Here is a 12,107-nt window from a genome sequence, read left to right as displayed (position 1 = left end):
GACATTAAGCTGCCTCCCCAGTATCTAGTACCTTGCTCATCTTTCCTAACAAAATCAACTTATATAATACTAAAAATACTAAATCAACTTTATAATACTAAATTACCCAGCCTCTTTTGTAGCAACGGATACTATGTGACAGTGGATGCTGCGTGACACAGTTTGAGTGCAGTCCCTGGATATGTGAGTTTTCATAACAAACAAGCTACAATCTGAGCTTGGCAATATTACAACAGAAACTTCCAAAAACTGCAAAGAGAAAAAAGACGGAGAAAGAACAAAATATCCAAGGACCATGGGACTACTATAAAAGGGGTAACATACACATAATACAAACACCGAAAGAAAAAAATGAAATGGGAGAGGAAACATAATGACTGAGAATTTCCTCAAATTAATACGAAACACCAAACCACAGATCCAGGAAGCTCAGAGAACACTGGGTAGGATAAATACCAAAAACACTACACCTGCGCATATCATAGTGAAACTTTAGAAACACAAATATTTAAAAATTCTCTGAAAGAAGCCAGAGGGGGGGCAGGAAACACTTTAGTTATAGAGGAGCAAAGGTAACAATTACATCTGACTTCTCAGAAACCACACAAGCAAGAAGAGAGTGCAATGACACCTATAAAGGGTTAAGAGAAAAAACCCACCAACACAGAATTTTATACCCTGGAAAACCCTTCAGAAGTAAAGGAGAAATAAATAATTTCTCAAGCAAAAATCGAGAAAATTTGTTGCCAGTATTTCTGCTTACAGGAAATGTTAAAAGAAGTTCTTCAAAGAGAAGGAAAATGATGTAGTCAGAAACAGATGTACATACAAAAGGAAGAGCATCAGAGAGGGACTGCTGCTGCTGCTGCTAAGGCGCTTCAGTCGTGTCCGACTCTGTGCGACCCCATAGACGGCAGCCCACCAGGCTCCCCCGTCCCTGGGATTCTCCAGGCAAGAACACTGGAGTGGGTTGCCATTTCCTTCTCCAAGAGAGGGAGTAAGTGAAGGTAAAATTAAAATTTTCACTTTTCTTATTCTTAACTGATCTAACAGATAATAATCTATAAAAGCAAAAAATTTATTTGATTCTGTGTGTGTATATATATGTATATGTAAAATGAGTGACTACAATGATACCAGGGACAAGAGAAAGAACCAGGATTACTGTGTTAACATAAGGAAGGTACCTGCGCTATCACTGAAGCAGGAATATTTGAAAATGGATTTGGATTTGATATAAATGTAAAGTGCAAACTCTAGGGCAACCACCAAAATAGTATTTAAAAAGGAATGTGATTGATATGCTAACAAAGAGAATAAAATCATATAAACTACTAATTAAAGCCACAAAAGACATAAAATGTGTAGAAGACAAAAATATTAATAGGAAAAAAGAACAAAGCCAACAAATAGAAAACAGTAACAAATATGGTCAATGTCAATTCAAGTATATCAATAATCACTTTAAATGCTAATGGCCTGAATACTACAATTAAAAGCTTGTTAGGGTGGATGAGAAAACAAGACCCAACCTTATCTCGTCTATGAGAAACCCACTTTAAATAAACAGATACACATAAAGGAGACGGAGAAAGATATAGCATGCTAACACTAATCCGAAGACAATATAGGTAGCTATGTTAATTTCAGACAAAGAAGACTTCAGAACAAGGAAAATTACAACCCATAAAAAGCAGCATACACAATGAAAAAGAGGTCAATACTCCAAGAAAACATAACACTCCTCAATGTGTATGCAACCAACAAAACAGCATCAGAATACATGAGGCAGGAACTGGTAGAAATTCAAGGAGAAACAGATGAATCCTCTCCCAGAGCTGCCCTCTGTCAGAAGCACACAGATCCAGAAGGCAGAAAATCAGTAAGGGACATAGTTGAATGTATTCACAGCACCAAATAACTGACATCTGTAGACTATTTCATCCAACAGCGGCAGATTGGACACATTCTTCTCAAGCTCACATGTAACATTCACCAAGACAGACTACATTCTGGGCCATAAAGCATACTTGAACAACCATGAAAAGCAGTCATATGATGTCTGCTCTCAGACCGCAATGGAATTAAATTAGAAATAGTGACATGGAGGAAACATTATACGTTTGTTAAAAACCCACAGAATCGACAACCCCAAGAGCAAACCCTAACAAGGACTACAGACTTTGAGAGAGAAGGCTGTGTCCGTGTAGGGTCCCCTCTAACAATAGACCACTGTGGCTCACTGTTAGCTGGGAGGCTATGCATCTGTGGGGACACAGGGTGTGTGGGAACTCTCCCTACGTCCTGCTTGATTTTGCTGTGAACCTAAAACTGCTCTGAAAAATAAAACTTAGTGATTAAGGGACTTCCCTGGTGGTCCAGTGGCTAAGACTCCGAGTTCCCAATGCAGGGTGCCTGGGTTTAATCCCTGGTCAGTAAGCTAGATCCCACATGCTGAAACTAAGAGCTCACACGCTGCAACTCTTAGTGACGCAAACAGAGTCTGCATTACAACCCGAGTTACAACTAAAGATTCCACGAGCTGCAACTAAGACCTAGGGCAACTAAATAAATTAAATACATACCTTTTTTAAATTTAGTAATTAAAAAACAAAAAATCCTACCTGGACTTCAAGTATTATCTCCTTGAAAGCATACTGAGGCCCTTTTCCAATTCACCTGACAATTTCTACACAAGAGTCAGCATCTGTTCTCTGCCCTACTGTTATCTCATGGGGTGAAAATACTTATCTTCCTAGTTAGACTGAAAACTCTTTGATGGCCCTCAGTAAACAGCAAAATCTGCTGGGCCCCACTCAAGGGCAAGGATTTGACAACTCGGCCCATAAGTACTACAGATTTGGGGCCGTAGGTTTCCGCGGGTTCTCGTGGTTTCTTTATGCTGGTGTCCTACAGTTCCTCTAAAGTGATGCCCAAGTGTCAAGAAACTGGAGCAGACTAAGGGGATAGAGTGCCATTCTCAATGTCTCATTTTCCCCAACAGCAGCAGCAAAGCGGGACTGACTAGACTTGGCTTAACCAGCAAGGCCTCTATTTTCAGCTGGGTCACTGCAGGGGAACAGCTGAGAACCATATTAAATGTGAAATGCAGCCACTACCGAGTACAAGATCTAATGTATCACACCTAATGAACAAATTTTTCCTCTCCTCCTTGGATCTCATATAGAACCTGATGATTCTTGCTAGAACTTTAATCTCTCCTAGGATTTAATCTCTATTTTATTTTTATTTTCACATTCTTCCACATTCCCAGCCTTCTAAAAATATATCAGAATTCAGAATCCACAGTAGGTTTGTTGTTGTTGTGTCTTGTTTAAAATAGTCTCTACCCAGTTGGCACATAGGTAGCGAAGAGACAAATAAAATCACCTTAATAATGGTGACCATCATTATGAATGTGTCCCTGGTGGCTCAGTGGTAAAGAATCCACCTGTCAAAGCAGGAGACATGGGTTCAATCCCTGGACTGGGGAGATCCCCTGGAGAAGCAAATGGCAATCCATTCCTGCCTGTACCCTTGCCTGGGAAAACCCATAGACAGAGGAGCCTGGCGGGCTACAGTCCATGGAGTCGCAAGAGTCATACACAACAAATGGCTATGAACCTCTGCCATACAAAATGCGCCCTTTCTTCGCCTTCTCACCCTTTGGTGAGGACTCTGAGAACTTGCTTACAGCCTTTCCCCTTGGCTGGCTACAGAGTCCTCACTCCTTTAAATCTAGTTTTCTCTCTCTCCCTGCGTACCATTTTTGTTAACCATCCCTTAACTGTCCTCAATGTAATCCCCTTTTCCTGGTGCTGAGAGGAAGAGGTCTTTCTTTACACAGTCTTCCAGGCCAAGCTCCCCCTAGCCTGCTCCCAACAACTGCTAAAGGCTTCTCAACACCAGTCGCAGCCCAAGCCTCATAGGAAGAGCTGAACACACCCACTTGTGCTTATTTGTGCTTATTTCTAGGAGTTCTAGACCTTGCTTTACATATAAAAACCCTGAGTCATTCAAAGGTTAGAAAATAAGCAAGTATGTGAACCAGCATTCAAATCCTATTTTGATACAGAGCTGTGTAGAAAATCCCCAAAAATCCTATACGTAAGCACATGTCGTCCATTTAGAACCCAAGATGTCCTTCTGTTCATCTCCAGCCTCCGTATTTATATTTACGGGGAGTGATTAAAGAATGGACATGCAGTTAGTCCCACCTATAGTTATCAGAGAAAACGGTTCCAGCCTATATTCCTTAAGAATCACGAGGGACTTCCCTGGTGGTCCAATGGCTCCCAGTGAAGGGGGCTCACGTTCAAATGGAACTGGATCCCACATGGCACGACTGCGAGCTCAGATGCCTCAACTAGGTGAGCCCGCGTGCTGCAATAAAGACAGAAGACCCCACGTGCCACAGAAAAGGCCCAGCAAAGCCAGATAAAGAAGTAAACATGTTTTTAGAAGAATGACAAAAATGTAAGGAAGAGGTCAGGAGGATGAGGCCAGGGCAATACTTTCTGATAGCAAGACGGTGTGCTCAGTTAAGTTCACAATGATTAATTAGATGACATGGGCTTTTTATTCAAAGGCTAATCAAATATGTACAGGTTCCTCATCAGCTTGCATGGCATCATATAACACGGTTGATTCCCATAAAGAGTTGAAAAATCTGAGTTTTCATCAGGGAAAGGATACAGAGAAAGAACTGGAACATGGGACGAAGAGAGGCAAGTGAAGAAAGGGTATTTCAAATTCCTTCCTCTCTCTAAGTCATGCAACTGCTAAGTCACTTCAGTCATGTCCGACTCTGTGCGACCCCACAGACAGCAGCCCACCAGGCTCCCCCGTCCCTGGGATTCTCCAGGCAAGAACACTGGAGTGGGTTGCCATTTCCTTCTCCAATGCATGAAAGTGAAAAATGAAAGTGAAGTCGCTCAGTCATGTCTGACTCTTAGCGACCCCATGGACTGCAGCCTAGCAGGTTCCTCCATCCATGGGATTTTCCAGGCAAAAGTCCTAGTCAAGTCAAAGCCACTCAGTCGTGTCCGACTCTTGCAACCCCATGGACTGCAGCCCGCAAGGTTCCTTTGTCCATAGGATTCTCCAGGCAAGAGTACTGGAGTGGATTGCCATTACCTTCTCCAAAGAGTCATGCAACAGGATTTAGAAATGGGAGAACTAAATTTGCCAGTAGGTGGAAAACAGAAAATAGTGGCAAGGAGAAGCAATTGCTGTATTGATGATGGTTTATACTCATCTCAAAGACATACTTATCTCAGTGTAAAAGGCAAATGCCCCCAGAGGAAAGGTGAGAAAAGTGAACTTTTTAATAATATGCTACAAATTCTTCCCAGTCCCAAGCTGCCACTAAAGTTTTGTAACTACAGACCATCCATTAGCATCTAAGTTCACCTTCCCCCTCTGTAAAAATTAGAAGAACTACAACTGCCTCATCAGATTTTCATGAGGTCAGTTATCAGACATGGGAGTTAACATAAATGCTACTTCTCCCCATCCCTTTGCCAAGCTTCCCTTTGTCAAGAGCAAGCTCCTGACCATACTCACACCACAGAACAAGACAGCAGAAAAACCAGGCCTGCCTCTTCTGACATCTGAAGTGAAAAGTGAAGTTGCTCAGTCGTGTCTGACTCTTTGTGACCCCATGGACGGTAGCCTACCAGGCTCTGCAGTCCATGGGATTTTCCAGGCAAGAATACTGGAGTGGGCTGCCATTTCTGACACCTGGGTACCTGCTAAAAACTCAACCTTTACTCTGAAGCAGAAAAAGACTCTGCCAGGGTATTCTTTCTGCTAAGGATTATCAGTAATGTTCTACCTGAATTCTAGGAAAGCAGAGGAACTCGATGGAGATCATTTACTCCTTTGCTAAGCTAACGGCATCATAAGTAGAAGGCATTTTTCAACTCAATATTCTTAGAATATGAGGTTTGATTTCTTGCCAAAGAAGCTTTACTGAAGTCGTCCAATAACCATGGGTCCCTGGATTCGCCTCCCAACACTAAAGCTTTTACTCTTGTTCCATAGACTGGAAGCCAAGCAGATGTGGGAGAGCAATCCATGCTATTTCTATCTCTTCTTGCAAGATCTAGTTTTTCCACAATGTAGAATGACTCAAGAAGACAGGGGAGAGTGTCCCATTTTAAAAGGAAGCTGGGCCATCTTAAAAGTATGGCTCATCTGACCTGGAACCACTGAGACTGAACTTGTAAATGTAAGCCCTGGGACACATTCACTGCATCATCTTCACCACGCATCAAGTTCCCAGACACCAAAGATGGCTAGATTTGCACGTTTTCGCCTTATTTAAAAGAAAACTTATTTCAAAATAGACTCTATTTGGGACAAGTCAGAAGAAAAATGGGTAAAAGAGCTTGAAGATGAGGGGAGGACTCGGTGAATACTTGCAGGGTGTGCTCAAATGTTACAATCTCCCATTCTATGGGGAGCCAGGAGGGACAGAGGAGCAAAGTGGGCAGCCTGAGTCGTGTTTCTTGACATGTGACAGGCAGCTCCTGAAATAGAAAGCCATAGGTTTCAAGTCTCAGGGGTATCACCTTCAAATATGTCAAAGGATCAGCTTTCCCAACTGCTGATGCCCTGCTGTGAGGAGAGATCCCAAGCAAAACACAAGCTCCAACCGGGAGTCTTTGAGGGGACGGGAGCCATGAGGAGTTCAAAGGCAAGGCCGGCCAGTGGCTTGCACCTCCAAGAGCCATGAGGGTGAGAGGTTACTAAAGCAGGAGCCACTAACCAATAAAACTGTGTTTGGTCAAACCTTCTCAGCAAAGAGACAAGAGATTCATTTCTGCTGTGCTCGGTTCCCCAGTTACCCACACCTCTGAATTACACTGTTCCCTCAGTCAGGTCGGGGAGCTTCTTTGGCGATAAGCAGCTGACCAGCCCTCTCTCCTGGCTGGGTTCATGGACCAGTTAAAAGGTTTGGACTGGAAACCTTTAATCAGGATCTGTCATCAAAAATAAATAAATAAGCATGACTTGGGTCAGTTCGTCGTAAAGGAATCCGCCCAGGGTGAGATTTCCCATGTTTGCTATCCCAAAACAGGGAGAAAGCTGCAAGCTTGTTTGATCAGAAAAGGTAAACATAAAACAAGTCTCACTGCAACGGGCACACTTGAAAGGCCGACCCCTTCTAATTAAGACACACACGCAAACAGCGTGTGTGAAGGGACAGAGGACAGAACTTGAGGGCTCATTTCAGCCCACATCCCGCCACATAAGCTGCTTGCGGCTGGGAAGCGCCTGGGTCCGATCACAAGGCAGGTATTAAGACATGCTCTCCTGTTGATCCTGGGTGGAAACCCCAACGTGTTTTCCCTAAATTGGGACTCTGAACAGAGGGATAAGTTTGAAAGAGCTACGCTTGCTCTGTGAGTCGTTCTCATCTTTACCCCGTTGCCCTTCCTTACCTTTGAGTAAGAATAGCTGAGGTTCATCATGGCAAGGACTCTAAAGAGAAATTTATGTCCCCATTCCCCACTCCAGAAAGCATCTAAGAATCTTGAGTGAGAGCAAGAGTTAAGAGAATTCACCCTCAGTCTGTAGCTTCAGACAAAACTCAAAGATCTCTCTAAAATACAAATTATATATGTAAGATCAAGACCTGGCCAAATTAACCTGAGAATTCAGAACACTTCAATATATATACACACATATATGGGCTTCAAACACTTGAAGAAAAACCACTTGCTCCCTTTAATAAAAAGTACTGAATTCTGAAAAATAACAAATGACCTGCTTACTTACTACTGAAATCTTATCAAAATGGGAAATAAGTGCACATTTGAATACAAATTAACCTTTAAACATAAGGAGAGAGAGAGAACTACATTGCCAGAAATGACTTATATGAAGCTATTTCTGTACCAGTCCTGGTCTGATTCAGTATTAAAGGTCACCTAGTCAAATAAAAAGAAATAAATACACACGATTGTTGTCTTACATTCCCAAGAACAGTAGCATGGAATTACAAGATGGTGTTATTACAAAGTAGTCAGGCAACTCCAAACTCTCTCAACCTCAATGCTGAAGGAGACAGAAAAATACATTCAAATATAAATAATCAATATTAAGATTCATAAATATAGACAGAAATCTAATGGATCAGTTTGACCCTTACTGAAGAACTGACCATAGCGAATTCTTTACCAAATGTATCAACACTTGGTAATTTACAGGTTATTCTTCTGTAAACAAACCTAGATATTTCTCTAAGTAGATATATAATGAACTGACAAAGCCTGCACTACACTTCCTGTAATGAGCAGTTATTTCTCAGAAATGCTTCACAAATAGTTCCACTCTGTAGGAAACCAGCCCCAAAGAGTCAGACAATCCTTATATAGGCTGCAAATTAATGTTTAACACTTTTATTAGAGAGGCCATTTCCTAAAGCAATGCCCCATATTGGGGACTTGTTACACGGGATTAACCCATGGCTAACTCTAGAGCCGGCTCTGCAACCAATGCCCAAAGAGGAAACTGGTCAGATGATATAACCACACCTCTTGCAAAGGCTGTATAATGAAGACTGCTCATAATCATATACTTACTGAGAACTTTCAGTACATTATTTGTAAAATATTTTTAGTAAATTTATTAAAATTATACCACAAGCAAAAACTTGATTCAGTACACTTAACTAATTATAGAATATCAATTTATTCTACTGATATTGTTCAGAATATCAGAGTATCTATTGATATTGTCAGAAATGTTCAAAAAAGTAGCTTGGTTGCTTTGGAGGTTGGGGTATTTTATTTTGATTTATAGCTTGGTCAGTTTTCCTACCTAATTACTCTCCCCACAGGAGCTACTTCCACACAAGTAGTAAAATGAACCTGTATTTTTTATTGTTTGCTCAATGAAAATCATCGATCCTAGATCAACAGCTATGTAATTTGACTAACTACAAAAATTCTTTGCTTTTGCTTCAACCTCAAGTTAAATGACTATTTTAAACTGAATACACTTGCAAAAGTACTCATGTCCAAAACTATTTGAAAAAGGAAAAATAACGTGTTTGCACCAAAAGGGTGCAGGGCAGTTAAAAATATATGTCCACCGGGTTTTGCTTATCTCTACTATCCTCTTCCTAAACACTTTAGTTAGGAGAAGAGAAGCAGACAGATACAGATTCTGAGGGCATGATGCCCCCAGCCAGCCCACCTGGAATCAAGGCTGGAAAGCTGAAAGCTGGAGGAGGTGAGGGTGTACTTTTTGAAGTGCCTGGAAAAACACTCTGGTCAGGAGATGCCAGAGATTTTGAGGCTCCATCAAGCCCCTGGCCTTGATCCAGGTAATGGTTTTTCCTTCCCCTCAGCTGTCTGCTGCTAGAGTTTTCCAGCAAAGAGAAAGGAAAAGTGGTGGAGGAGAGGGAGGAGCAGCTTCCAGTCCACCTCTCTGTAACTGAGAGGGTAAAAAGGGCCAAGCTCTGCAGGCTGACATTTATAGAGGGCCTGGCGCTTCCATGAAGCACTCTGCGAGGATTACTGGGAGTTAGCAATCTGGTCTAAAAGGGGCAGCGGAGCAGACTGATGAAAGTCCCTTTAAATTCGATAACAGCGATGCTGTGGACACAGAGACAGTGAGCTGGAGCTGCCAGAGACTTGCGAGCCGAGGTCTAGCCAGGCAGACAGCCTTTAGGAAACAAAAAAAAACTGCATTGTAAACCTGGCTCCCTTAGCCGTTTAGGACTGCCCAACTCACTTGCTGAAGCCTGAAAGCACAGGCTGCCAGCTAAACGGCATTTCTCATCAGGGGATAAAAATAAAAGCCCTTGGAAAGCCCTTCTCGGCCTAACCCTTGCTGCCCTGCCCCCACCAACCAGGAGCAACTTATCCGGCCAAGGGCGGAGTTCCGGACCTGCAGAGGTTAATTACCTCGCTAGTCTTTCACCTCCGAATCACCGCTGCGCTCCCCAATCCCTTCTGCCTGGCATTTTTCTTCAATTTTAATATCAGAAGTTTCACACGCCTGCCTGAGCTCCTGGACTCGGCAGAAAGGCCCATATAGCTGTCAGCAAACTGATAAGAACTTTAAAATGACTCCACAGGGCCTCTTTATAAAGAAGAGCCAAAGAAGCCCATAAAGAAAGAGGGCAGGGGCCACGGAAACCAGCCGCTCACACTGTTTTAACGTGGCATTAAAATGAGCTGCAGATTTATGGCAGTGTTTTAGCCCCTGGCCCAAATCATCTAGGGATGAAGCGCTCGACTCGCTCTCCAGCGGGATTTCAAATATGGGATGGAGCTGGCTGGACGGGGTGGGGGAAGGGCGGCAGTGGCGAGGGGAACAGCAGAGAACCAGGAAAACCAGATGATACAACTCATTACCCTTTCAGTAGGAAGCGAACAACAGCTATTCCTAAGAGGTATCTCACCAGTCCTCTTAAATTCACAAAAAAAAGTTGCTTTATTTTTAGTACATACCTAGTAAAATGCCAGTTCTCCAAGTGTTCACCATCCAAATGTCAATTCTGATTTTGACTTTTCTCTTTATGATTATTTTTTAATCTTCTGGCTCAAAAAAAAGAGTAAAATCATGATCCAGCAGAGGATACATTAAAAGAGGGGAGAAAAAGACTCAGTATGAAAATCACTCTCATTGGAAAGGGGAAAAAGTAATAGTACTTGACCCAAATGTTGCTTTATGAATTTTGGCACCCAAACGTGCCAATGAATTTTTTTTAAGGCCAACTAAAGAACCACTGATTTTCATAAGCCATTCTGAAAACCAGAGAGGGGAACCTCCCTCTATTCCAAGATGTAGAAAGCACACCAGACCCACAGGAATAAGTTCTGTTTCAAGTTTCCAAGCCCAGAAGCAAATGCATAATACATCTGCGTTGGTAACTTACTGTGGTTCCTGAAGCCCAAGCTCCAAACCAGGAGGCTCCTACCAGTGTTCAAACCTAGACCCAGGCGGAGCACTCCCAGACAGCCAACACAAGAGCAGGCAGACCGGCCTCTAGATGCTTTAAGTCAAGGGTTTCATTTAAACAACACAACTGCTCTATTGTATTATTGGGGGCTTCCCTGTAGCTCAGATGGTAAAGAATCTGCTTGCAGTGCAGGAGACCTGGGTTCGATTCCTGGGTCGGGAAGATCTCCAGAAGGGAATGGCAACCCACTCCAGTATTCTTACCTGGAGAATTCCATGGACAGAGGAGCCTGGTGGTTCTAGTCCATGGGCTCACAAAGAGTCAGACTATTATCCCCAGGTCTGAGATAAGAAAATTGACGCTTGGCAAAGTGACTTGCCCATGCTCACAAAGCTGGCAGACAGAAGGCCCAGCCTGGGATGCAAATTCAGGTCTCCTCAACTCAAAAGCCCATGTGCTTGCCACTCACTATCAACATCTCTCAAACTTTCTGGACTGGGACCCACACCAAGAAACATATAAATACATTAAATACTGACACTCACTGCACATATACATATGAAAGAAAAGATTTCAGGAAAGATTTACCCTTGCTAGGTAATACCCTGATGTCCTTTATATTATCCTTCATTTTTTAAAAAATAAAATGCCACTCAAGACTCCCTGAATTGAAAAATACTGTAGTACACAAGGTCCCCCTTCCACCCAAAATCCATCAGCTGGAGTCAGCAGACCTGGGTTTGAGGCGAGGCAAGGCTCTGGCCCTAACAATTCATCCTCAAGATCACTTGAACACTAGGACTTCCACCTCATTTATAAAATACGAAGAAAGGGCTGAATAATTGCTAAGGTTCCTTCCAGCTCTTTTTTTTCCCCCTCAGTCTCCTTAATTGATACTGCTTTCCCCTTTCATCGCACATTTTTTCATCACTCTCCACTTGCCACTGCCTTTCCCGTCCTTCCAGCTCCCTAGGAAGCTCTCTCTTGCTGGTATTTCAAGTTCCCCCTCGGGCTGCTCCATCTGACCTACCGAGTCTTCCCACAGAAGCCAACCTCTGGGCAGAGCTCAGCACCTCTCAAGAGCACCCTCTCGCCCTATTCGAGGCCACCCAGTCATGAAGCCTGCTCTCGCCTCCTGGCCCATTCCGCACTGCAGCTGAGGGACGCACTTCTGGCCTCTTCATCC

At 43.0% G+C, this 12,107-nt stretch overlaps 1 protein-coding gene across 2 annotated transcripts in view; it reads right to left on the bottom strand.

Annotated features, from left to right (window-relative positions):
* Window positions 1-12,107, bottom strand: part of EXT2 (exostosin glycosyltransferase 2) — a 144,614-nt gene that overhangs the window by 93,556 nt on the left and 38,951 nt on the right. The window lies entirely within an intron of this gene.

This window comes from Ovis canadensis, chromosome 15 (assembly GCF_042477335.2).
Source record: "Ovis canadensis isolate MfBH-ARS-UI-01 breed Bighorn chromosome 15, ARS-UI_OviCan_v2, whole genome shotgun sequence".
Classification (NCBI taxonomy): Eukaryota; Metazoa; Chordata; class Mammalia; order Artiodactyla; family Bovidae; genus Ovis; species Ovis canadensis.
The sequence above is the reverse complement of the archived record's forward strand: the minus strand, read 5'-3'. Positions and strand labels throughout refer to the sequence as shown.